Source organism: Lissotriton vulgaris, chromosome 1_1, assembly GCF_964263255.1.
Source record: "Lissotriton vulgaris chromosome 1_1, aLisVul1.2, whole genome shotgun sequence".
Classification (NCBI taxonomy): domain Eukaryota; kingdom Metazoa; phylum Chordata; class Amphibia; order Caudata; family Salamandridae; genus Lissotriton; species Lissotriton vulgaris.
In genome coordinates, this window is record NC_141685.1 from 553,210,419 (window position 1) to 553,238,159 (window position 27,741).

The window sequence follows — 27,741 nt, forward strand, 5'->3', positions numbered from 1 at the left end:
CACCCCTGTGACTGGCAAATGTCTTCCACATACTCCCCAGGGGACTGTCTGTTGTGCTCGGTCTTCAGTCATAATTCCAGATCATGCGCCCTGTACTGTAGTATGCTTCCTACGGTCATCTGTGAACGTGAGGCCAAATTATCCATGGCCTGCACCCAGGATGACTAGTGGGCTTGGTGTAATTTCTTGCTGAGATCCTGATCGCACGGCCGCTCTTCCCCTTCCATCAAATTTTCTAGATAGAAGTAAACAAGATACAAGACTACAAAAATGCACCTGGGTACACCTCAAAGTTGATCACAATCAAGGGAAAAGTTGTGGCAACATATTCCACCTCCAGCAGAGATTTCTTCTTTGGAGCTGGAAATTGTAAAAACGACACCTCAGGACACGCTCTGGCACAGCATATGCCGATCTCGGCTCAAGGCCCTCTCTGAGCTCCAGTTCCACCAATACCCCTTATGATGCCAGCCTACCCTGAGTTCCCAGAGTACCATTTTTGCATTCTATTTGGGGTGTATTCCTTCGGACATCAGCCTCCACTGGAGCTCTTGTTGGCTATATTGGCATTGTGTATGGCTCTGCTTGGGTTCCTGTTGATGGGTCCTCCCCGTCACCTGGGCTCCACTCGTTATGCTAGGAAGTAGTTCAGCGCCAGCCAGAGAAATACTGACACCAGGTCCATGCCTATTGTACCTGTGCCAAAACGGATGACCATTCTGAACCGTCATCACCTCCACCTGTGCCACCACCTCAGCCAGCTGACTGCCCTCCTCTGCTGGATGCGCCAGTGGCACCAGTCAAGGACCAATGATCCAGAAGAGAGGCTGAGCGGATTGTACAAGAGGAAGAGTACAGGACAGGTTGAGAGAGCTTTCCCCAACTTTATTAACATATGGCGCATGACTTCTTTGGATTTGATTCTGACCCTGGACAGATAAGGGAGTAACAACATCAGGGCATAGACAAATGCAGTGACATGGCCCATCAATTTCCACCTCACTCTTCAGAGATGGCGATTATCTGGCACTGCAAAATGTCAGTGACCTGGACACTTCTCCAAAAATTGAGATAGACCTTCCTTCAGTCTCGGATCCAGCGGTGGTGGTATTGTTCCACTCAGTTTTTAAGAAAGCAGCAGAACTGTTCCTACCTTTCAATGACATCCTGATGGAACCTATCATGGGACATAGTCATAGACCCATCTGCCACTCTGGTAAATAGATCTGTGACAAGATGATACAGAAAAGCGCTGTGGGATCCACTGTTCTTGACTATTCTTCCATCTCTGAAGAGCCTTGTAGTACTTGTGGTAAGAAGATCCCGCAATCCTTTGCAACCCACCCACCTACCTGACAGAGAATTCAAGTAATTGGAGGTTCTTGAAAGGAAGAACTTTTTGGCAAGTTGTTTGGTGCTGCATGCCTCCTATGGTAATACACAAATGCCTTATGGTACATGGAAGAGATGTGTGTGCTCAAGCATCGCTGGCATATGTAGGAGACCATTTCATCAAGGTTGTCCTTGATGGCCAGAATCCATCAAGACACATCATAAGGTCGGGGACTCTGGACTATGGGCTACTCTGTCTCTCTATGCAGGAAAGCCCGACTGAGATCCACATACATTTCTGCGGACATCCAATTCATGCTTATTGGCATATCATTCAATGGGGTGTTTCTCTTCAGGGACAAAGTATATGCAGCACTTAAACTATTTAAAACAGGAAGAGCCACAGCCCATTCATGGGTCTTTAATCACCACAGAAGGAGTACAGGCAATTAGGAAGTATCACAGCTTTCGAAAGGTCTCCTAATTCCAGCAGTTTCAAACTACTCAGGCTCTTCAGAAGCAACAGAACCCCATGGTTAGGCACTACAGGGTCAGAGGGAAGTGAAATGACCGGTAGTCTCAGGAGCTGTCCTTCCCCTCCTCCTCAGTGTCTTCTGCACCATCTCTCAAGGCCCTTTAGCTCATCTTTTAAGAAGCACAAGTTCCTTTTTGGAGAACAGGGTTCCTTCTTCCTGTAAGGCAGGAAAGGATTAACATCTGACTAACTGGTCTTTCAAATTATTGAAAGGAGGTATGTCCCAGCCTCCTTCCAAGCCCATCGCCATATCCTGCTTTAGTGTATTTTATGGTTGTGCAACCGCACCATGTAATACACATACCAACACGTTTAGGACCAGTAAGTTTTGTTTGTTGAGCATTTGGCTTATCCCTGGTAGCAGTGGTTCTGACTAGCCAGTTTTACGCAAGGGAACAATTGTTCGGTATTTAAACAGCACCCAAACATTTGCAGAAGAAATACATGAAACACCAATTTATAAAACTAAACTGTATTTTTATGTATTTTTAGACACCCCAATGAAAACAATCCACGAGAGTAAATATGAACTTTTTCCACTTAACCACAAACAAGCATAGGCAAATTTAACAAGTTTGACACAAACCTTTTCAAGAGAAACTTGGATAAGTATCAATGAGGTTACTTTAAGTCACTTTAGGTGACCATCTCCATCAGGGAGTCAATCTGGGTGACCATCAAGGCTGTCAGGAACAGTTACTTCAAAAGAAGCAGTAGTCTTCAGTTAATATCAGACACTTTTATCTCCTTGCCATAGACTCATATGGAAGTGGTCCTGATGCAAGGGATACAGGATGCTGAAGATGCTCAAGGATGCTGTGGAGGTGATGCGTCTGCAGCTACTCCTTGGACCCTCGGCTTGGTAAGTTGGTTCTAGCCACAGAGTTCCAAGTACCTCGAAATCTTTTCATTCCAGGCAGATATCCAGATGCCCCTGGGCTACCAGTCGCCCGGTATCATGGTCATGGCCAATTCCTTCCTTGGATAGTAGCTCAATTTGGGGCAACCAAGCTGCACTCCAACAAGTTTCCCGGGTCCAGCAGACTCCGCTGCAAATGTGAGCTTCAGTTCCTAGCTCTGTGTGCTGCATGGTGACGAGGAGCAGCGATAAGAAGATATGGGCTACCAATAGCACTAGCCGGCTTCTTTAGCTTTTGTGGTCCTGTTCTGCAAACAGGATGTCACCCAACTGACCCATGGAGTCTCTTGCTTTGGATAGACTTTAAAAACAAGTTCTCCACGAGCAGGGCACAGAAGGCACAGTGCCTTCCCCTTTGCTAGTCACCAGGTTCTGCAGGTGCAGACCATGTCGGTGAAGACTCTCTTCACCAAGTCCTTGGTGCAGCATGGGAGTTCTTCTTCGGTTCTTTTCTCCAGTCCATGGAAATCTGAATTCTGGATGCCAGGAGGGCCCTTAATATTACCAGAAAATGCCCCCAGGGTAGGCGCGGTTAGTAGCAAATGGATTACTAGATTTTCTCCTTCCTGATGACCACTTCTTGTGAAGTGTGGCATATGGCTTTCCACCCACTTCCAACATGACATAACCTTTCCCTTGGTGTGTGGAGCTGCCTAACCCAGAGATATGGCTACCAAATGGGCTACACACCCTTGAAAAACCAGTTTGTCAACTGGTTTCCCCTCTCCTGCCTGAGTGCCAGTCTGTCTCCCTAAACAATAGCACAGCCCCTCTCCCATCTGTTCACCATTTGTTCTTCAATGCAGCTTCTCCTCTGAAGATCGCCTTTTGCTCCACAACCCTTACGGCTTCCTGCCAGGGAGAGGTAAGAAATCTTTCCTGTGCAGGCTGCTATTGTCTTCTTTCCAGGGACTTATTTGCACATCTCCCAAAGAGGGCAGAAAGCTGCCTCATGGACAGACCTGTGTGCAGCCGTGGATGAGCACAGGGGATTTAGGGCAACAAAGTGTCAACGTTGTAAAAGTTACACACTGCAACAAGTTACTTTAATTTTGTCTTAGCCATCAAGTCGGACTTGATGTAACAAGTTGTTTGATACCTTGCGGTATCAACTTTAGTAATCTCAGTCAGAAATTAGCAGGGCTGCTGTAGCAGCCTTACAACTCTGTCCTCACCAAAGGGGCTATTAGCCTTTCCACAGTAAAACGACATGTGTGAGTTTTTACTGTTGGAACATATCAAACACAGGTTCCAATTTGTAACGCACAGCCTTAGGGCTTGCTATACCTACCATAGGAATGACTTGCATACTGATTATATTTGATGGACTTTAGGCTATGGCCCAGAATGATTGATGTGGCTGTGGGCTCTACTATTGACAGTGACCATAATCCCCTTAGCCTCACTTTGGAGTTTCTGTGGGGGGATTCACCTAGTTATCCCAAATCTGTTCTGATAACAAGGGAGCTACTTCTATCAAATAATACCCATCGACTTAAGTGGCCTCAGGTGGCTTTGGACGAAGGCAAGCTTGAATTAATTAAGCAGAACTTACTGACTTCCACAGAAGAGATCCAAAGCTTAACTTATCACCAGGGAGGGCTGGAAAAGATTCTGGCTTGTCACAATTGCCTTTTAGAGCAGATGGTGGCATATTTTATTGCACTCACGTGCCCCCTAAATCCTGGACATAAGCCAAAATCTCATTTTGCCTAGTTCAACCATAGGCACCAACTATCTTCAGCAATTAGATCGAAGAACTTGGCCCTATTGAGAGAATTAAGGAGGTCCCACAAGTCAGCTCAGGTGAGAGCTAAAAGGGAGGGGGACGATAATAGATGGAGGTTAATTGGGGAAGCTTGTGCTAGCAAAGATTATCAGAAGTTCTGGCTTTTAGTTACTTGGGGGGGGATGCTAATAGGCCATTACCACCGACTAATAATATTTCTATTGCAGCATGGTATGATCACTTTTCATTTTTATATTCAGGGCCTTGTATGCCAGCCACAGAAGTAATTCTCACAGATTCTGTCTATGTTAGAGCCAAGGATTTCTTCCCTAAAAGCGAAATTACATCCTGCATCGTTGCAATTGCTAAGGTAAAAGCGCTTTGACCCGGTGGTATTCCAGGGGACGTATTTTTACACAGTTGAGAAAACTGGACAAGTTATATTCTGGCCTTAGCCAATGCAATAGCAGAGGGGGCACAAATACCCAATTCATGGATGGGAGCTGAGGGGATTCCCGTATATAAGAAAGGTGATATAGATACTTACCTTGCAACTATAGACCAAGTACTCTCATACATTGTGTCCAAAAGGTGTTCACTCGTGCACTCCTTATAAAGATACAGGACTGGTTTATCGAGCAGACTATATTGACTCCCTTCCAAATTGGCTTTAGGCAAAAAAAGGAGCAACATCGACCAGGTGTTTCGCTTCCTTCTTCTGACTTGGAAGACCATGGTCATTGGTGAAAGGAGCCTTTATGTCGCCTTCATAGACCTAAAGACCGCTTTTGACCTTGTCCCAAGGAACAAGCTATGGTATGCCTTGAGAGATATGGGTCTTCCCCTAGAGATTCTATCACTCATTATGAGGCAAACTTTGCTAGAGCTCGTTGGGCGGTGAAGGCCAACTCACTGACCCAATAAATATCAATAGGGGAGTATGTCAGGGCTGTGTACTGGCACCCACCCTTTTTTCCCTTTTGGTGAATGGTATTTTTCAATTTCTTTCTGACTCTCCAACAGACGCCCCTACTTTGGGTGGGGTAAAGGTGGTGACCCTACAATTCGCTGATGGCACGATACTAGTATACAAAAGACCAGGAAGGCTTCAATTGTTCTTAATTCGCTTCAGACTTTAGCGATTCTAAAGGATCAGAGGTTAAGACAAAGCTTTTATTACTTAATCCTCATAAATCTTTCAGAGGTAAATTATCTCTAGGAGGGGCCCCTTTGGAAAGGGTGAGAACTTTTGACTATCTAGGCATCACACTCTTGGAAGATATGTCATGGAAGCATCATGTAATTAAGCAGACCGTAAAGCATAGGCAAACAACAGGGGCCCCAATAAGAGAACATAGCGCAAAACCAGGAGCACCCCTACTTCAGAGCTATGATTCTAAAGTAGTAGGTTCAGCTCTTTATGGAGCTGAACTGTGGGGCTTTGGAGGGATGGATGGCCTTTTGAAACCAAAGAACACGCTTCTGAGAGAGCCTGGTCTTGTTACCTCAGAGCATGCCACTTTATCTGCTACGGCTGGACTTGGTTGAGGGTGTGACTTGGCCGGTTGCAAGATGGCCGCACTCTAAGTGGGCTCTGCCGGCCAAGCTTTTTAATCTGACATAATTAGCATGTAGACAGCTTTATTTCTGTCACTCACCTGCAGATCCTGTAGCGGCAAGTCCTTGGGAGCCGTCTGGTACTGTTTTGACTCCTGGACGTCCTGTGTGGGTCGCAGTCTGCGGCCCGCCGGCATGGCGGGGCCTGCTCCTCGTGGTGGGTCAGGTTTGGCCCCCGCTGCCTGATTCCCTTATCGCTGCCAGAGTGGTCCGTGTCACCCGGGGGGGCGGCGAGGGGCCCCAAGCTACTAGATCCGGTGAGTGTTGCTGCTGCTGGGGCTGCTCGCAGCGGGGTTGGGGGTTCGTGTGATGTACGACCCGGACCGGGCCTACCGCTGCATTTGCTCCACCCTGTTCCCTGGCTGGGCCCCCTCGGGCGGCTGCTGGAGCCCGGGCCTGGTGGCGGGTGCGGCGAACCCCCAAGTTTCCCCATTGCAGCTCCCCCTGCTTTGCGCCTGCTGCTGGTTGTCTCCGGGTGCGTCTGTGTGGGGCGACCTGCGAGGGACTGCACTCTGGCCGCCTGCTTCCACGACCTTAGGTGCCCTGCCCAAGCCGCTTCTTGGACGGCACTTCAGCTCCCCTGCTGTGCGCTCCTGTGCCTCAGCAGCGAAAATTACACATGCAGGGGCAGCCCTATGCCAGAGTTTGCTGCATCACTGGGGGCGAGGAGAGCCTGATGTGACGCCCTGAAACTTCACCCCGCCACATCTCCCAGAGTGAAGCCCCACACCCGCCACATCGCTCTCACTGCAGGTGCTTGGTGCCCTCCACGCGCCCTGGTCTTGGCCTGCATTAGACTTCTGTGGCTCCTAAAACCTCCCTCATCACAAAAGACAGTGCCACGCTGGCCCTGAAGCCTGCCAGACGCTGACAGCCTATACCTTAGGGCACTCGCTGGCCAGCCTCATCTCACGCCAGGGACTCACTCCTGTGGTGCCACGCTGCTGCTGCCTGTGATCCTTGGGCACTGGTGCCTTTCACTGCTGCCTTCTCATGCCCTTTTGTGCCCACTGCGGGTTGTGCCTGTCCGCTGCCGCCACTCGGCGCTGAGCTCTATGCTGGCTTTACCACTCTAACTGCCCTATATGTGAGGTGTTGCTCAGCATGCTGCCCACTGTGCCATTGTCCTTCCCGAGCGCAGTTTGGCCTCTTTGCGCCGTCCGGGCACCTTGGTCGGTGTCTGTTCGTCATGGGGAGAACTGACCCTAAATAGCCCAAACTTGCCATTGACCGGCGTGGATCGACTCACAAAGACGGTATTAGCCGAACGGGGGCCAATATGGAGGCTCCTCCGGCACGTGATGACGACCTGAAGGTGATCATGCTGGATGTCAAGTCGACGATCACAACTCGATCAACTCTCCACACGGCTGGACTCGATTAAGGCCAGGGTGGACTCTCATGACAATTGCCTTCTTCTCGCGGAGTCCCGTTTCTCGGACATTGAGGACGCGGCCGTTTAGGATCGACAGAAGATGCTTCAGCTGGATAAAATACTGGAAGATATCTGCAATAAGAATGAGGACTTAGAAGCCCGCTCCCACCGGAGCAATCTTCACATCACAGGCGTGCCAGAGTCAACCAATATTTCCCGCATGGACGATTTCGTGGACCAGCTGGTCCAGGAACCTTTTGAGGACATCCCTTCCTCAGTCTTTGTTGTGGAACGCGCCCACCGCTCTCTAGGTCCCTGCCCTGGTCCGGGTCTCCCTCCTCACCCCATTATTGCGAAAATATTGAACTTCAGAGACCGAGACACGATTCTACGGGCAGCACGCGATAGGGGGAAAATCACCCACCAAGGGAACTCGCTCTCTTTCTTCCCCGACTATACTCTGGCAGTTCAGGCCACTCGCCATGAATTCCTCCCAGCAAAACGGATCCTTCAAAAACATGAGGTGACTTACTTATTGGCCTACCCGGCATAGCTGAGGTTCCGTCAGGGTGCCAAGACGCTCATGTTTCCTGATCCAGGGGATGCCCTTGCATTTGCTAAGAAGCTGGATAATTAGTCACGAAGGTCACCCTCCGGCTCTCAGCCTGCTACTTCCGACAACCTTAGTGACAATGATTGACTTGCTTTGACTCATTGGTGATCTGTCATTTGTTTGCTGTCTGCTGTCTCAATAGCTTGGCCACCCTGCTTCACTTCAGTGGTGTATGCAGAGCCATGCCATGCCCCCACGGGATAAGTCCCTTTCTGATGTTTGTTCTCCTCCTTCCTAGTAGTGGGTCCCTTGGGTGAGTCGGGCGGTATCTCAGCCTGATTGGGGGGTTGGAGTGGGTGTGCGGGTGGCGGGTTTTTGGGTTCAGTTTTTTAGGTTGCATTTGTGGGGGGAGTGGTTGGATGGGCGGGTTCCTGTAATTCAGCTGACTGCACTTTGTCTGCTTTTACTATGGCAGATTCTGGACTCTAGTTCGCAGAAGGCTCAATGGTACAGGCGGGGTAGGGGAGGGGGTCTTATGGGTTTACCCCGCGTCTTTTGTGGTTTAGGTTGTTGTTGTTTTGTTTTTCTTTACACTTCGTAATCGGACTGCATCACTTTATTGCTACCACTGTTTTCCCTTACTGCAAGATAGCACACGTTTTGCCCCTATGTATGATGGGCACCGCTTCCCCTCCCTTTTCTCCCTTGGCTGTTATCTGTGCATTGATGGTCAACCTTACACCTGGGTCTCCTCATGTAGCAGGCTCTGAATTGGTCCTAGCCCCTGCCAAGGGTAGTCATCCTGCTCTCACTCTGGGTAGAATCTTAATGTTGCAGCGACTTCACTGGCCTTATGTGATATCTGCCTTCTCGCTCAGCGTCACATTTCCCATAGTTACAGCACAACATGAATGATACTATCTGTTGGACCTGGAACATCGGTGGTCTTAATGATCACTGAAAAGCCAGGCTCATCCACTCTCACTTGCAGAGGCACAAAGTCGACATTTGTCTCTTAGAGGAGACTCACCTCCTGCCTGAAACCTCCTTCAGACTGCAATTGCGCTATTAGGGTGAATCTCTTTTCCCATACTATTCCTCTTATGCTAGGGAGGCGTCCATTCTGATTCGAAGGGGTCTCCCCTGGCATACTATTTGGGTACTCACGGATCCTGGCGGTCGATTCTTGATTCTACACGGCTCCCTGCTGGCCCAATCAATGAGGATAGCCGTGGTGTACAGCCCTAACTCCGATGACCCTGACCTTTTCACTCATATATGGCACCTTATTTCTTCCCTGGGCCAGGCGGCTCTTCTTTGGGGTGTGATTTTAATGTTACTCTTTCGGCGGCCTTGGACCGCTCTGGTCACCATTCTTCCTATCATCGCACTTCCGTGTTACTTCAGTCCATACTTATGGAAAACTTGCTATACGATGCCTGGCATCACGTGTGGCCGGATGCCCGTGAGGGCACTTGCATCACTGGTGCTCGGGGCTGCTGGTCTCGCATTGATTTGTGGATCACCTCGCTGGATGTCCTCACTTGGCTCACCTCTATCACTCATATGGCACGTACCTTCTCGGATCTTGCGCCAGTTCAGATTTGTCTGCGTCTCCCTCACTCCCCACAGTGAGCTTTTACATGGCGGCTCTCGCCAAATGCACTACACAACACCGTCTTCTGTGACGAGATCCGAACAGCGATCACTAACTATTTTAATGTAGATGTTGGTTTGGTGGATTCTGCTTCCACCCTGTGGGAAGGCTTTAAAACTGTCATATGGGGAGAGTGCATCTCCAAACGAGCCACTGTTCTTTGTTCCATCCTTACCTCATTGGACAGGTTGGAAACCAAAATGAAGGCCTTGGATGCCGCTCATGCGGCCCATCCCAGGCCCGAGACCCTCGCGTTCCTTCAGGAAAAGCACACTGAATTACTGAAGAGGCCGACAGAGAACTCACCTTCCTGGGCAGAGAGGCCCGAGCCCGTCACTTCAGGGAGGGCGATCGGTCTGGAAGGATCTTAGCCAATCTTCCACAACCCAGTGCCGAGTCATAGTTATGGCTCTGCAGGATGGCGGCCCCTCTAGAACCACCTCTCTGGTGTAAATCATGACTCGTTTTACAGGCTATTACAACTTTACACCGCCGGTCCCCCCCTCGCGTGTGGCCTTTGAGGAATATTTCAAAACCATTGCGTTGGTCTGGTTGGAAGACTACAATCGGAAATTCTTAGACGAGCCTTTTACCAGGGAAGAGATACTGGCGGTTATGAACAGCTTACCTATTGATAAGGCCCCCGGTCTGGATAGTCTTCCAGCTTCTTTCTATAAAACGTTTGCATCGCTGTTGGAACCACATCTTTCTGCCATGTACAACGATTCTTTTGATAGCGACCTCTTCCCACAGTCCCTTCGCGAGGCGATGTTAACGCTACTGCTCAAGCTGGACAAACCAGCTGAATGCCATGATTCCTATCACCCCCTCACCCTCATTAATATTGATAACCAAATTGTTGGCCTCCCGTCTCCTTCTCCTTATGCCCCTCATTGCTTTCCCTGACCAGTCTGGTTTCATCCACACCCGGGCCACCTCGCATAACCTCAGGACAATTTTTTCGGTTCTCCATCAAATTAGCCCCGATCTCCCCGCTGTGGCGGCTCTACTCAACGCCACTAAGGCATTTGATACACTTGAATGGTCCTTTCTCTTTTTTCTTCTACCACGTCTCGACTTTATCAACATGTTCATAGGAAGATATCTCTTCTCTATACTCGCCCCTCTGCTTGTCTCTGAATCAGCGGTGAGGTATCGGATCCCATTTTGATTGAGTGCGGCACTCGGCAAGGATGCCCACTGTCCCCTATGTTCTTCGCTATTGCGATGGAGCCTCTCGACACCATACCCCGAGGGGTATAGGTTTTTCGACCCGCTCCCTCCTGGTCCCATGTAATCAATCAATCAATCAGGAGTTTGTTAAAGCGCGACTACTCACCCGTAAGGGTCTCAATGCGCTAGGGGTGGGGGGGTGGGGTGGGGGGGTGCAGGTTCCATTCCATCAAGGAGGGGGTCTGTCGAAGAGCCAGGTTTTGAGGTTTCTTGCGAAGATGGGGAGCGATGTTGTCTGTCTGAGGTGGAGCGGAAGGGCGTTCCATGCTTTGGCCGCGAGGAAGGAGAAGGAGCGGCCTCCCGATCTGGTCTTTCTCGTGCGGGGGACCACGGCGTAGGAAAGCTGGGCTGATCGTAGGGTCCTTTGGGGTGCGTGGAATTTGATTCGGCTGTTCATGTATGCTGGTCTGGTGCCGTGGAGGGCCTTGTGTGCGTGGGTGAGCATCTTAAAGGTGATTCTCGCCTCGACGGGGAGCCAGTGGAGTGTGCGCAGGTGCTGGGAGATGTGGCAGTGTTTTGGCAGGTTGAGGACCAGTCTTGCGGCGGCGTTCTGGATGTTCTGTAGCTTGCGGATGAGGTTTTTGTTTATTCCGGCGTAGAGTGCGTTGCCGTAGTCGAGTCTGCTGGTGACCAGGGCGTGAGTGACTGTCTTTCGGTGTTCGGTGTATGCTGACGACGTTGCAATATATGTTCTCCACCCCCAAGATAACCTCAGCACTCTTGTGCAGGAGATAATACAATTCAGTGGACTGTCTGGCATACAGATTAACTGAAGTAAGTCTGTGCTGTTCCCCTTAAGGATGCCACCAAGCCATTCACCCCGGATTTCCCCTTCGTTAGGGCTTCTTGCCTCATCCGCTACCTAGGTATCTGGTTGAGTAGGGACTCGGACAACCTCTGGAAGGCCAACTTTGGGCGAGCAGTGGACTGGTTGGAGTCTAAAATACCGCATTGGAACCAGCTCCCATTGTCACTGGCTGGCCGCATAGTCATTGCCAAGTTGGTGGTCCTCCCAAAATTCCTCTACCTTTTTTTAAATATCCCTATTCGCTTTACCGCCCACTTCTTTCCGAAAATTTGCTCTTTGATCATCTCCCTTGTCTGGGCTGGCAAACAGCCCAGGATTGCATACGATATCCTTACTCTCTCCATGTCGGTAGGAGGCATGGGAGCTCCTAATTTTAAGCTTTACACCTCAAGTGCCCAGGCTAGCTTTCTACATTTCTGGATTCACCCCTCCCCTTATCAACCACATGTCGCGGTGGAGGAGGACATTGCAGCTCCCTGGCCACTGACTCCTGCCCTGTTTGCCCCTGCAAGTCGTCTGCGTGCTGAGGTGGATACAGTTGAGACCCTGCGCTGGGCCTGGTCCGGATTGCGCAAACTTTCCAACGCCCCGATATTGTCGGGTAACGCTATGCCGATTGTTCGCACCCTGCTTTTCCCCCACTCCAACCAACCGGCATGTCTAAACATGCCTCCAGCTTGGGTCTGACAATGCTGGCAGATGTTTATGCCGGCGACAGGTTCTACTCTCTTCTCTCCCCTTCTGGTCTTTTGGACACTTTGCTTTTCAATCAGTTACGAGCTATATGTAGGAAGGTACATCCAACATTCCCACAGGCTCTCGACTATATATATACATCCCCCACTCCTCACTAAATTAAATGCCCTCACTCTGTCATCCATCTCCTCGGATCGCGCACACATGGCTTGGGGAAAGGATTTGGGAATGGATATCGCTCAGGCGGACTGGCTTTATTGCTGCAACCAGACGAAGAAACTGTCACCCAACTACCGGCTATGTCTCATACACTTCTGCTCAGCTCCACAAACTTAGACTTATAACTAACCATAGTTGCTTGCATTGCGCTGCCCCTGCCGTGGATTTTGCTCATCTAGCGTGGCTATGTCCTAGGGTGCCAGATTTCTGGCTGGCGGTTTGTGCCGCCATCTCCGAGAATACCTCCACACCGGTACGACCCGCACCACCGCTGTGTCTGCTGGGTTTTGTTAAATTTTGCCCGGATTATTCCCGCCGTCTGATCGCACTACTGCTCGTTCTGGCTAGGTGTAGGGTGGCCATGTGCTGGGGTTGCAGACTGGCTAAAAGATGCCTCAAGATGCCAGACATTGCTATCTGAATTCTGGGACTTACTTCCCACGAGATCTCGTCCATTGACATATGGGGACTATTAGTGACATACCTTCATTCCGGACCTCATTCGAGCCGTGCTGCCTCCCCGGCGCTCCCCGCCGGCACTCCGCCTGCGGCGTCTGCCGGCGCTAGTCAGTAACGGCCTCTCCCTATACCCCTGCTTCCCCTTCTGCTTATGCTTACTCCCATCCCTACAGTGCAGCCCGACCCACTTTGCGATGTGTTGGTTATTGTGCCAAAGCAGTGCCTCACAGAATTATATTCTTGCATAATGGTGTTGTCATTACATTTATGATATTCAACTAACTACCTACTGTGTACATCGCTTTGAACTGATGCAAAAGTGTATTATGATTATGTTAACATTGTCAATAAAGATTTTTGAAAATCAAAAAAAAAAAAGGCTGGACTTGGGTGTAGTTTCTATCATAGAGAATGCCAAGTTATGCCCGTTACTGTTTTAGTTGCGCAACAGCTGCTCCTTTATGCCTTCTCTTATGGACGTCAGCGCACTTGATAATTTTCTAAAGATAGGTTGGTTACGCATTGTGAAATCCTTACTAGTAACAATAGGAATAGAGGGCTATTGGGATGTTAAGGACCCAGCTTTATACCCTACCAAAGAAAAAGCTGTATTGAGATTGGGTATCATCGACTTCACTTACTAATCGGTCCTCGAAAAACCTCCTACCCCAACGGACCACGCACGCAACCTCAGCATCATACTCGACTCTTCACTGACTATGAACCATTAGATCAACACTGTGTCCTCCCCTTGCTTCAACACCCTCTGCATACTTTGCAAGAGTCTTAAATGGATCCCACCCGATGCCAGGAAGACTATCATCCACACACTCATCACCAGCAGACTGGACTACGTAAACGCCCTCTAGGCCGGAATCAACAAAAAACGCTTCAGCAAATTCCACACCTCAGCAACCTCCACTGGCTCTATGTCGAAAGACAAATAAGCTTCAAACTGCTCACACATACCTACAAAGTCCTCCATACCACCGGACCCCAATACCTCAACAAACGAATCTCCTTCCACGCCCCCAAGAGAAACCTCCGCTCTGCTGACCTTGCTCTAGCCACGGCCCCCTGCATCTACAGGACCAGAGGAGGTGGCAGATCCTTCTCCTACCTGCTGGCCAAGTCCTGGAATTAACTCCCCCTCTGCATTCGACAAAGCCTGACACTGTACCAATTCAGAGAGGACCTCAAGATCTGGCTCTTCGAAGGACCTACAGAGCTGTTTGCACCCCCCCCCCCCCCCCACCCCCAGCGCCTTGAGACCCTCACGGGTGAGTAGTGTGCTTTAAAACCCCTCATTGATTGATTGATTGGATCGAACTGGGTGACGTTTTACTATGGAGTTTATGGATTTTAAATTGATTAGTTCATATGAACAATACTTAGATGTTATTAAGTTTCCACAATATAAGAAATTTTATATGCAGTTCAGGTTTGTCTCCCTTCCCTTGAAATCTTTTAAATGCTCATGGCAACACTGTTTCCCAATTTTGCCCCAGCTGTGTCTCTGCAACATTGTCAATTGCCCATGTATTTTTTGTTTGTCTGGTGTACTCCCGCTCGAGAGAAAAGTGGCTCAAACCAATTTGCAAGCAGTTGGGTACATGCAGTAATGGTGAAATGCTTTGTATTCTCAGAGCGGACCCTAGTCCGGCGATTGCTTGCTCTGTTGCAAAGTGTTTGGGTATTATGTGTGCATCAAGAAGGAAATTGCTGAAAGAGTGAGATAGTTGCATATCCTTTTACCTCTTTTAAGTAGCTTTGTAAATGTTTTAATTGGATTGTCTGTTTATTTTTACTGATAATATTTATATCGGTCATGAGCATTGTGCTCTTTTAGTATGGAGACAACTTAGTAGGCCACGTTGTATATGCTGGAATGGGCAACGTTTTTTGTAGTTGTGGCCATGTACTGTGCAATAGTGCTTAACCTAATGATTTGAGGAAGTTTAGATTATTGTAATTTTAATTGTAATTTATATTTATATAGCCCATTATCACCAACGGTCTCTAAGCGCTTGCTTTGGGAACCCGTCCGGTTTTTCCCTGTGAGATAACCCGTACTGGGCACCCCCAAGGTGAAAGCCAGGCATCCCGCCGCGGGGGCCATAGTGGAGATTAAGCAAGCTATTGCCCGGAGTTGCAGAGTGTGAACCCGTGATTCGAGCAGGCACCGAAGCGAGAATTTTCGAGTCCGTGGACATTTTGGGCTCAAGACCCTGCCGCGTTGGGAATTGAACCCTGGTCCCGGGTCTGACCTCTGCTTCATGGTCTGCCTCTTCTAACCATTGAGCCACACTTCAATCAAGATTATGACTTGATTGATGTTGGCTAACATAGTACGTAAGTAAGTAATTCTTTATTGCTTGAGTAATAAAAATCATTGCAAAATAAAACATCTTAAAAGCAATACAATATATAAAACATTGTCACATTCATATAACTAATACTCGCCTGTATAAAAAAAGAGTCTATAATTACAAGCAATACTATGAACTTTTTATACGTTTGTTTTCTCAGCTTCACCAAAATGTCTTTAACGTTTTATAATTACATTCGTAATCATACATTGAAGTCTGATTGACCCTACAGATTGTTGTTCAAGTCAACTTTGTAATTCATTGAGACATAGACCAAGTTTAAAGTGCAAGTGTGCGGTAAACAGTAACAGTATTTTCTTTGTGCAGGCAGACTAAGAAAATGCGTCAGCATCTTGTATTGTGCAAGCAAAGCTATAATAGGGCATCAATATTTTGTTTCCATAAATTTTTGTAGCAGCATAAACACTAGGCCGTAGAATTACTCTTACCTGCTTGCTGCTATGATTACTGGGGGTAATCCCCAATACTCTTAGTCCTACTCGTCCTCGACCCAGTCATTACACATGAGGTATTCCACACGACAGGAAACAAAACAGGAAACGCTTTTTGACTCCACCCACCCTCCTGTCAGGTGCTATAACACACCTCACCACCAGAAGCAAATCCTGATGTACCAAGCACCAAAGGCCTGGAAAGGGAGGGCGGGATGTATGACTGGGTCGAGGACAAGTAGGACTAAGAGTAATGGGGATTACCCCCAGTAATCATAGCATTACCTCTACGTCACTCGTCCTCAACCCAGTCATTACACATGAGGCATACCAAAGCAACCCCACAAAGGCCTTTGGCACACCACAAACAGAAACAGACCAGACGCCAAGGAGTGCAGCAAGACAGAGTTTAATAATAAACAGAAAACAAATCAGACAGGGGGGGGACCCCCACAGCTTGCAACGCTCCGGAACCAAAATTAGAGTGGTCAGACCGAGCACAATTCAAGCGATAATGTCGCACAAAAGTGGACTCGGACGCCCAGGTCCCCGCCTTACAGATCTCCTCAAGGGGAACTCCATGGAAAGCGGCCCACGAAGCAGACACACCCCTGGTAGATCTCGCCTGAACCCCAGATGGACAAGGCAAACCAGAGCCCTGGTAAGCCAAAGAGATCACAGCCTTGATCCAGCGACCCAAAGTAAGACGGGAGGCAGCCTTACCTCTACCAGCCAAACCAAAGGTCACAAAGAGGGAGTCAGAAGTCCGAAACCCAGCAGAACGTGCAATATAGACAGACAAGGCACGCCTCACATCCAAAGAATGGAGCAAGACGTCTGAAGGCGAGGAAGGAGAAGGACAGAGAGAAGGAAGAATCAACTCCTGTGAGAAATGGAAACGAGAACGAACTTTAGGCAAAAATCCGGGGTCCAAAGAAAGGACCACCGGGTCATCCAGAAACCTCAAAAAGGGGGGAGAGCAACGCAACGCCGTCAGCTCGCCCAACCTCCGAGCAGAAGTGACAGCCATCAAAAAGGCCACCTTGAAAGATAGGAATTTTAAGTCCACAGACTCCAAAGGTTCAAAGGGAGGGGACTGCAAGGCACCCAAAACCAAAGAAAGATCCCAAGGAGGAACCGGGGAGCGGACAGAAGGAGCAGAAAGAGAGAAACTCCTAAACAGACGAGAAACCAACAACCCGTCGGAAGGCAGAAGAGAAGCCGGATCCCGAAAGGCCCGGATAGCAGCCCACTGACCCTTCAAAGTGGACAACGCATAGTGTTTCCGAAACCCATCCAAGAAAAACTGAAGAACAGAAGAAACACCACAGGAGGCAGGGGACAGGCTGGAATAAGAGGAAAGAGTATACTTCCGACGAGAAGCCTGCATCACAGTGATGAGGTGGTCGGGGAAACACCGGACTCCAAGAGACAGCCGTTCAACCTCCAGACCGCCAGGTGACTCTTCGGCAGATTGATAAGGAAACCATGATCTTCGAGCGTACGCATGGTCAAGGAAAGGTGGCGAGACATGACCACCGGAGACGGAGCCTGCAGCAGCCAATCGTCCAGGTATGGAAACACGGACACCCCCAGGAGATGGAGATGAGCCACCAAGGGAGCAGCCACCTTGGTGAACACCCTGGGGGCGGACCGGAGACCAAAGGGAAGGACGCAGAACTGCCAGTGATGACCCTCCAGGCAGAAGCGCAGGAACTGCTGATCCCCAAACGCCATCGGAACATGCAGGTAGGCATCCTGGAGATCAAGCGAGGTGAACACCCAACCCTCCTGGATCAGGGGAATCACATTCTGCAAAGTCTCCATCTTGAATGGGATTTTCTGTACAAATAAGTTCAGGGCCCGAAGATTGATGACAACACGGAACCCCCCGTGATCTTCGGAACCATAAAGACAATGGAATAAGTCCCCAGCCCACATTCCAGGGGGGAACCGGGACAATCACCCGCTTGTCGAACAGCACCTGAACACCCTCCAGCAACGCCAGACGGCGAGAAGGGTCCGAAGGCAAAGGGGTCACCACCACACCCGAGGGAGGAAGAGGAGACAGGAACTCTATCCGGTAACCCCGGGAAAGAACATCCAGAACCCACTGGTCGGAGGTCGGCAGCAGCCAAGCATGGAGGAACAGCCGCAGTCTCCCACCAACCGCGGGCTGACCACCAACAAGACCGGGCACCGGAACGGCGTAGTCAGGAACGAGGAGCGCCAGACCCACCATCCGGCGGGGGCTTCTTCTGGAACCTCCTTGGAAAGGATCTACGAGCACCACGCTGGCCTTTAAACGAGGACTGCTGAAATCTGGAAGGCTGGCGAAAGGATCTGGCATTCGAGAAAGAGGACCCCTTATGAGAAGGAGTATGACGGAATGACAATGAATGCTTCCTCTCCTTGAAGACCTTATGGAGCTTGTCCTCCAGGGCGTTCCCAAACAGATGAGTACCAGAAAATGGCAACCTCAAGGCCATAGAACGCTGTGCAGCATCCGTCTTCCAACCCCGGAGCAGCAAGTTCCGACGGGCAGCAACAGACGAACCACAAGACATAGCCGAAGCCATGACCGAGTCAAAGGCGATGTCCGAAAGGAATTCTGCTTGACGTTCCATAGATTCAAGCAAATCCGGACAACTGCCCCCCTCCTGCATAGCAGAAAACAAAGTCTTGAAGTCAGACAGCAGAGACTGCGCAACGTAGGCACCATACACCCCCGACCTAAGGGCCAGGTGAGAGCCAGCATAGGACTTTTTCAGAGCAGAGTCCATCTTCTTATCAACGCCATCTTTCAAGATGTTATCATCCGCCATGGAAGGCCGACCCACTAGAGAAGCAACAATAGAGTCCACCTGCACAGCATCAGGGAGGGCAACCTCCATATCTTGCAAAGGATAGAGCTTCAACATAAACCACGGCATAGAAATATGGTCTGGGTCCTTCCATTCCTTAAGGAGGACATCCATGACAAAAGGGTGGATGGGCATGGAAGAAGCCACTGGCTTCCGAAACTGCGGCAGAACTGTGTCCTGGGAAGTGCTGGGCACAGAGTCCTCAGGAAAGCCCATATTCTCCCGAACATGACAAAGAAGATCAGGCATCAGGTCTTTAGAAATGTACTTCCCCTGTAGATCCACCGCTCCCAAGGTAGACTCATCAGATGAAGCAGAGGAAGAAATATCGGGATACAGGGCAGTAGCAGCCTCAGAGCGACACCCAGTACCCTTCCTGGAAGCCTTGAGATCAGACAGCGTCTCCAAAATCAGGCGCTTCAAACGCTTGGTGTCCTCCAAACTGGCACTCCGAGCAGCAGGAGCAGAATCCCCACTATCCACGGAGGAAGAGGAAGACCGAAAAGGAGAGACATGCTTTCTCTTCCCGTGGTGTTTCCCCATAGCAAAGCAGCACAGCAAACCAGCCAAAAGAGCAGACTTGAGACACCCTGTAGCACCACAAGCAGCAGAAAGGAATGACAGTACAGCAGAATCCCGCCAGATAAATACAAAGAAACACTCACCCATCAGCTGAACCACGGAGAAGAACTGACGAGGAGGAAGGAGGGGGGAAGGAGGAGCTGAGCCATGGTCAGCGAATGAATCATCCAAAGGAACAATTACATCACCCCCTTGCAGCCAAACAGGATCGAAAGACAAGCAGCCTGGAGCCCACCCAGGCGCCTGCACAGGCCAATGCGGAGCAGAACATCCAACCGGCCTCCCGGCCGCTGTCCGACACGATACGGAGGCTCCAGCCCCCGCCGCCAAGGCGAAAACCCCGCACACCGCCGAGACATCTGAAACGGGCTCCCAGGCAGAATCAGCCCCCCCCCCCCCTCCAGGGGGCGAGCACACACAGCCGAGAAACTACTGAAGCATGCGGCTGGTAAGAGTGCGTCAGCGGGAGCGAGCCTCCGGAGATGGACTGCGGGGCGGGGCTCCGGCAAACAGCAACACGGCAATCCCGGAAATGGCCGGAGTGCGAGGAGCCGCGGCGCGCCCCGAAACCTAAGGCACAGGGCACAAGAAAGAACCGGAGCTCCAACCGGTAGCCAAGTCCAAAGACACATGCGCAAAGACTCCCCCGAAGTGGAAAGTCCGAACTCAGCATCAGGAAAGATGAAATCCCAGAGGACCCGCAACCCAGGTCCCCAGCAATCCAGGAAACACAGGAACCCCAGCAGCCCGGTTTCCACATCCCACGGAAGTCCATGAGAACCCCCAATGCCCAGCAAAGGAGGAAACCACAGGACAGGTGAAGCAGGTAAGTGCCCGGCACACACCCAAGCGTCCCCCATCAGAATTCCATCCGACAGGAAACAAAACAGGATTTGCTTCTGGTGGTGAAGTGTGTTATAGCACCTGACAGGAGGGTGGGTGGAGTCAAAAAGCGTTTCCTGTTTTGTTTCCTGTAGTGTGGAATACCTCATGTGTAATGACTCGATCGAGGACGAGGGACGTAGAGGTAATGCCCCTTTACAGGTTTCGACTACCAGCCACAACAACAACAGCATTGAATTGTTTCCAGTTGCTCAGGACCCTTTAAAAAAATGTAGACCGCACTTAAAAAGAGGATCAACTTTTTCATAAAATCAGGTTAATAGATATAAAATACCCTGGTAATTTGGGCTGCAATATCTATCCCCAGATTCATAAAAAACCCTTTGGATACGCTCAAATTATACCGTTTTAAACCTCGTTAATATACCCAAAAACTTTAGTAGTATTTGAATAATTTTCTCTGTGTGGGACAGAAGCTTTCAACCAGAGATTTAGAAATCAATTAGACTTTTACCAGATAAACCGTTATGCGGCTGGTTCTAAAATTGGTAGTAGTCACAGACTTATAGCCACCATGTCAGTGTACTGCTGGATTTAGCATTTTTTTGCTGCACTCATAAAATGGACCATGCTACAGGCTAGTTGAATGTCCCTACCTTCATAGCAAACTTTCACTGCTTGTCTGCATGTTCGAATCTGTCTTTCCTTTGGGAGCGGTTTTATTAGTAATATTTGTTCCTTCTCTAAACCCTTACAGATACACAGTAAATGTAGGATATCCTCTTTGGCTGTGCCACATAGTCTGCACCGTGTTGTTAATTCATTTTGTTTCCATGGTGGAAGGTGCTGCATTGCCGGTAAAATTCCCACTCTCAAATGGAGAAAGCTTTCCTTCACTGCTCTCGTAAAGCTTGTTCCCAGATGTGCCTGTGGCATTCTCCTCGAATATGTCTGAATAACTAGCCATCCATGGGCCCTTCCACTTAGTGCAGCCTAATATTCTTGGAGGGATAATATCTTTATAGATTTATTTACTAGTCCCTTGAAACTGTTATGGGACCCAGTGGTTTCCCAGAGGTCCTGTAGGCACAGTATATTTAATGCTGATTGGAGGTAAGCCAGGACTGGGCTATCATTTTTCTGTTTCAGCTCCATCCATAAATATAAGTTCAGTGTTCCAGACTCACCCGTCTTTATTTTGGGCCAGCATTTAATGTAGGAACCTTTACATGCTATTTGCTGCATTTGGAGGCCAAACTCTAGTCTTATTAGTGCCGGTGATGCATACTGTGGGAGGTTAAAGATTATTCTCATGGCCTTGGATACCACTTGGTCCAAGGAACTCTCAACTCTCCCTCTCCTTGGACCACCTCTAATAGAGGGATGAGGTTGGGGCCTGTCACCAGAAGACTCAGAAGGTTGCAGTTTGAAAATCGGTATCTATAGAAAACAACTACGGCCAATGACATTTCTCTAGACACATCCCACAGTCAAGGACAATAAGCCCCTGCTAAAGCAGATTCTACATTTTGCCCAACAGCGCCCCCATCAGTAATAGAGGAGGCACGAATCGTTTGCCATCTCACAGTGGCTTTAAGCACCTTTAAATACAACTATGTGCTCATTACCATCACACACATGTGCATAACCTAGTCCCGGTCCTGAGGAGAACCCTTAAGAAAGGAGGGGTTTCGAAACGCATTGACCTATGCGGCTAGCCCTAACTCATACCTGACACAAAGAATAGTAAAGTGTACAAACATGACATTTTGCCTGTTGTAACTGTGGTATAGGACTAGCTGCTGTTGGCAGGCTGCCGTTGTGAAAAATTACAAACAATCTGGGCCGCCATTGCTTTTTGTACAAGTTAAGGACTGTTGTTAGTTTTGCACTTTTCTATAACATATTGCAATTGTCTAATGTATTGTCTATCACGTGTTTTCATGTTGTGTATAATTGTTTTGTTTAATTGATTGTGCTTTTTGGTTTTGACTTTATAACCACTGTGTTTTTATGTGTACAAAAGTAACTGAATCACCAGGTGTAATAAAAACACCAAACCACCGTAGTAATGAAAGTGGTTTGTTAAAAGTAGTATTATTTGAAGTCACACATCTGAATATTGTATTGTATAAAATATTACTGAGCCCTAATTTGGGTGTGGTGTAAGGGCCCAACCCCTCTTTTTCGAAAAAACTTTTAGAAAGTGGGCATTTCTCTGCTCTTACTGCTCTGTGTTCCTACAGCCTGTCTCCAATACATGTCTGAGGTGGGGAACAGCTTCGCTTTGTGCATTACCTCCAGAGTGCTACAAATGCAAGAAGGTTAGGTGTGTCTGAGCACTCATCTGCATAATGATACCTTTCCTTGACAGGAAGGGAGGGAGGAGCTAACACTTGCAACTGAATAGGTATTGTCCTGTCCCCACACAAAGGGCTGATTACACCTACTGATAGTCTGGAGCCAGGGCTAGGATGAAAAGACCTCTGAGCACTTCACAGACCCTTCTTTGAACTCACCCCATTGCAAAGCCACAATGGGGGTATAAGTACTGAGTCTTTGACCCATCCAAACTAGACACTATTGGACCTGTGAAGAACTCTGCCAGGAAGAAGGAGTGCTGTGCTGCTACGAGGACTGCCACTCTGCTGGACTGCTGCTCTGGAAGAACTGCTTTTCTGCCCTGCTGCCTGGTACCCACTGCCCTGCTGAGCAAAGGACTGGACTCAACTCACTTGAACCCAGAGTGACTCCAAGGGCATGCTAGCTTGCCCCCTGTTCTGAAGTCTCAGGAATATCAAAGACTTCCGACAACTCTGCAACAGCATCTGGACCCATCCAAACTCTATGCCACTGCACTATACTCTAATCTCCACCACTCGACACCACTGCAATCTACAACACTGGACTCTGCAGCACTGCACTCGATAACACTGAACTCTACCCCACTATACTCTGTACTTTCATATCAAGAGCTCCACTACTGCAGAAAACATTTAATTCAGCCCAAATTTTTTTTTGTATATATATATTTTTTTCTTTTTTTTTTTGCCTTGGAGCGCTCCCGGGCGCGCCCCGGTGAGTGCCCCAGGAAAGCGTAGTTCTATGAAGCGCCCTGGGGCACGCACCGGAGAGCGTCCCGTAAGCGCCAATCTCATGATCGTGACGTATCGCGTAGCCGCATCCGCGTGATACGCACGTCGTAAGCGCACCCGGAAGCACTCGAGCGAATACGATCGCGCAACGCGCTTACGTGACGCGTAGTGTAAGCGCGTCGGGTAATGTGACCTGAAAATAACACTTTTCATTGGTTAATAACAGTTTTTTTCACAAGTAGGGAAACACCCCACCCATTTCCCTCACAACCTGTTTGCTTTTGCTGAGACAACACCTCTTGTCTGTTCCTTCCCCAAAAAAAATTTAACCATGTCTGGTTCCCAGAACCCTTCCCAGGACCAGTCCTCAGACTCTTCAGATGGATTCCTGCCTGAGGTCCCCCCACAGAGAAAAGTGAAGGACCACTTCATTTGGAAGTTTTTCTCTTTTCCGGAGGGGGAGAAAAAATGCAATGCAGCAAAAGTCACGTGTAAAATTTGTGACACTGTTCTCTCACGTGGAAATCCCACCCGGAAATATAGTTTTGGCAATGCAACATTACTCAGGCATGTTGAGAGGAAGCACCCGATTAATTTTGCACGGGAGAGCACCAGGGCCCTGGCTCGCAATCCACCACCCGATTCTCCTCCACTTCCACCGGAACATCAACATCATCGGTGAGAGGAAGACCAGCAGTGATGACCCAAAATATTCAGCCTGTTTTTGCTGATATTACATTTCGTTGTAAGCAGTGTGACCAACTTCTATGTTATGGAGAGCAGAGCGTCAACCTGATTGTTCGAAAGAGGGAGGAACACCGCTGCGCCCCTCAGCCCTAATTTTTTCCCTTTTTTTTTTGCTCCTGTTGAGCAGTTTTGCATTCCCTAGTTTTGTTTTTGTTGTGAAAAAAATACCAAAAAAATGTAAAAACTTTCAGAGAAAGTAAAAAAAAAATTAAAAACTAAAAAAGAAGCAAAAAAACAGTTCTTTAAGTAAGACTGTTAGCGCTCTAGTTGTTCTTTAGAACACTCTGGTACATACTATCATTGGGCTATAGTTGTGCTACATCTGGATGATATTTGGGCTACATTTGTATTTTTTTGTCTCTGGTGGCCATCTTTGGGCTACATTGGGCTACATTGGGCTACATTTGGGCTATATTTGGGCTCTAACATATATATAGCCCAATGTAGCACAATATATATTTTTTAAATGTTAATTTTCTTAAAAACAACTGGAGCATATATCTTGAGACCTAGCAAACGCACATCGGGCTACCAGTCCTTACAATTTTTCGTTTTTAAATTTTTTTTTGTTTGTATTTTTTTCCCTGGAGTGCTCCCGGTGCGCGCCCCGGTGAGCGCCCCGGAAAGTGTAGTATTTTGAAGCGCCCCGGTGCACGAACCGGGAAGCGTCCCGTTAGCGCCAATGTCGCAATCGAAAACAACATCGTGACGCATCGCGTAAGCGTGACGTATCGCATAGCCGCGCGATGTGTCTTCTGACGTGCTGCGTAAACGCACCCGGAAGCGCTCCGCGACGCAGCCCGAGCGCGTAACGTAAGCGCGCCAGAGCGCGTAACGTAAGCGCATCGGGTCATGTGACTTGAAAATAACACTTTTCATTGGTTCCTAATATTTTTTTTCCAAATGAGGAAAGCCCCCACCTTTTTTCCTCATTCTTACTTTCTTCTTTGAGAGAGCAAGAGCTATTTCTTTGTGAAAGACCAATAATGGCTACTCTACTTGCTGCTGCTGGTGCTCCAACACCACCACCACCACCACCACCAAAAGGACCACCACCACCTCTGCTTTTTAGTGGTGAGCAGGACGAAGAGGAGGAAGAGGAGCAGGAGGAGCAGGAGGAGCAGGAGAGACAGTTCCTACAAGAGCAACCCCACTCATCTCATGTAAAGGAGCACTACATTTGGCAATTCTTTACGTTTCCTGCAGGACTGAAGAAAGTTAATGCCCCTAAAGTAAAATGTCTAATTTGCAAGAACATCCTTTCACGTGGCAATCCTGCTAAAAAATATAGTTTTGGCAACCACACCATGATTCGCCACATGGAAAGTTGGCACCCAAATAATTTGGCCCAAGCACAGGTGAGAGCTATGGCTAAAAACCCACAGACCCCTCCGCCTAGCACCTCAAGTGCGGAATCATCTTTTGCAGCACCTGAAGGGCATCAAATGGTGCCCAACATCCAAAGTAAATTCTCAAACTACAAAATAGTTTGTATTTTTTTGGGGGCTACTATTGCTTATGGTGAAAAAAGTATCACCTTAACCCCTTGCATGCTGATGACGGAGCGGTTCCGTCATCAGCTACGGGTGAGCTGTGCTGATGACGGAACCGTTCCGTCATGACTCCGCCCGCGCAAGGCGGAGTCAGCATGGGCGGGGAATTCCCGCCACACGCAAGGGGTTAATTAACAGAGCAGATGAAAACCACAAGTGCTCTCACAAACGAAAGCAATGATTCTTTATTGGTTTTTTTTGCTCCTGTTGAGCCATTTTCAAATCCTTCTGTTTTTTTCGAAGTACTAAAAAAACAAAAAAATATAAAATTGTTTTGAAAAACCAAAAAAAGGAAAAAATGTTCACCAAAAAAATATATATAAAACAACAAAAACAATTTTAAAAAAAGTTCTTTTCAGAACTACCTCCCATTTATATATAATGACTTAAATTTTAAAACTCTGCCATTCTCTTTTCTCCCCGGTGCGCTCCCCGGTGCGCGTACCGGGCGGTCCCCCCGCGAAAAATCGAAAAAAAAAATAATTTACCCCGCGGCCCTTTTAATGCCCCCACATCAAACCTAGGTGGTCAGGGGGGGTCTACCCTGCCCCGTTATGGTGAATTCCCCCCTTTATTTTTGCCACCTCTTGTGTCTCGATTTTACCGAGAGACAAGATGGCGGCCGCTCCGGACTGTTTAGAATGTTTACAGACACCCGAAAGCCTATCAGCTTTCTGCGCGCAAGTCGCGTGGCGCGCCCGGTGTTCTACCCGGTGCACGTACCGGGGTGCTGCCATAGATAGATATATTTTTTTGAACCTAAATTATTCAAAATCCACTGGAGCACATATCTTGAGACAAAGCAAAGGCACATCGGGCTACCAGTCCCTACAATTTTGCCAAGTTTGGTGTAAATCCATTCAGCCGTTCGGGCTAAAAGTGAGGTCGACCGCCCTATGGAAATTACCATGGGGAAAACGCGTTTTGGGACCCCCCTTTTATCTCGGCCCCCGCTTGACGCATCCCCCCCAAACTTTCAGGGAAGGACCGGAGCTCGACGAGGCCATTTTGAGGAAATTTTCAGGCAGATTCGTCAACCGGCACCAAAGTTATTCCAAATAGAATTTTGAGATTTAACATTGAAAAAAATCCAAACTATAACTACCTACTGGCGAGTAGGTTATATATATATATATATATATATATATATATATATATATATATATTTGACATTGCCAGACTGTAAATCAGTGTCTTTCAATAAACTAGTTAAAGCAGCAAATCAGAACATGGAACACGCAAATCAGAAATGTTATCAACATTATTTATACAAAGATATGGACAATATATAATTTTAATGATGCTACGTTGTACAGCTGATTGAAGAAAATTAGAAACTTTAATAAAACATTTTGTAGCAAGTCAACTATCAATATCAGGAAAGACATTTGTAACAGTAGCAATAATTTTCCATGATGGTCCTTCCACAACATCTGGACACTGCCTATCTAAAATGTGAAAATGGCTGCACACTTTGTAATGATGCTCAGTTAGTTTTTAAACAACGTTTGCCAAGTGAATTACCTAATTCCTACCTAATATTTTTAAAGCCAAAGTTTTAGGAACAAAATTCAGCCTCTGAGGAATTTAATAATATGTATTAATACGATTACTGTTGCAAAATTTCAATATAACGGATTTCAAGAATACAATTTGGCCTTGAGGAAAGGTGTTTGTTTGAATTATGGACTTTTTCTTGCACCTTGTCTCGGCGTATAGTTTTAAGCAACAACATTTACAGTATTTATACATTTAAGTTATAAAATGTACCAGTAAGCATTTTATATATGTGTGATTTGTATTTTATGGTATTTTATTGAGGATAGATTTTTTGTTTTTTTAAACAATCTTATTGATTGGTTTTTTTTTGCCCGCTGTTATGTGATGAGTACGATTGAAATCACTGTTTCTAGTGCAATTCAATATATTCTGAGAACAGCGAGAAAATAATTTGTGAAATGTAAAAATTATTCTGTTTTGTAAAAAGTTTAGTACTATGACAGTTAGTTTATTTGATTCAGTTCTCTTGCGAGAACAACACATTTTTAGCAAGAAAATTACAATTTTGGTTTAAAATTATCTATCTAATCCAATTTTAAAAATG

At 47.9% G+C, this 27,741-nt stretch overlaps 1 protein-coding gene across 1 annotated transcript in view; it reads left to right on the forward strand.

Moving 5' to 3' along the window:
- The window catches only part of HFM1 (helicase for meiosis 1), a 2,890,879-nt gene that overhangs the window by 1,201,489 nt on the left and 1,661,649 nt on the right, over positions 1–27,741 (forward strand). The gene's annotated exons all lie outside the window — the stretch shown is intronic.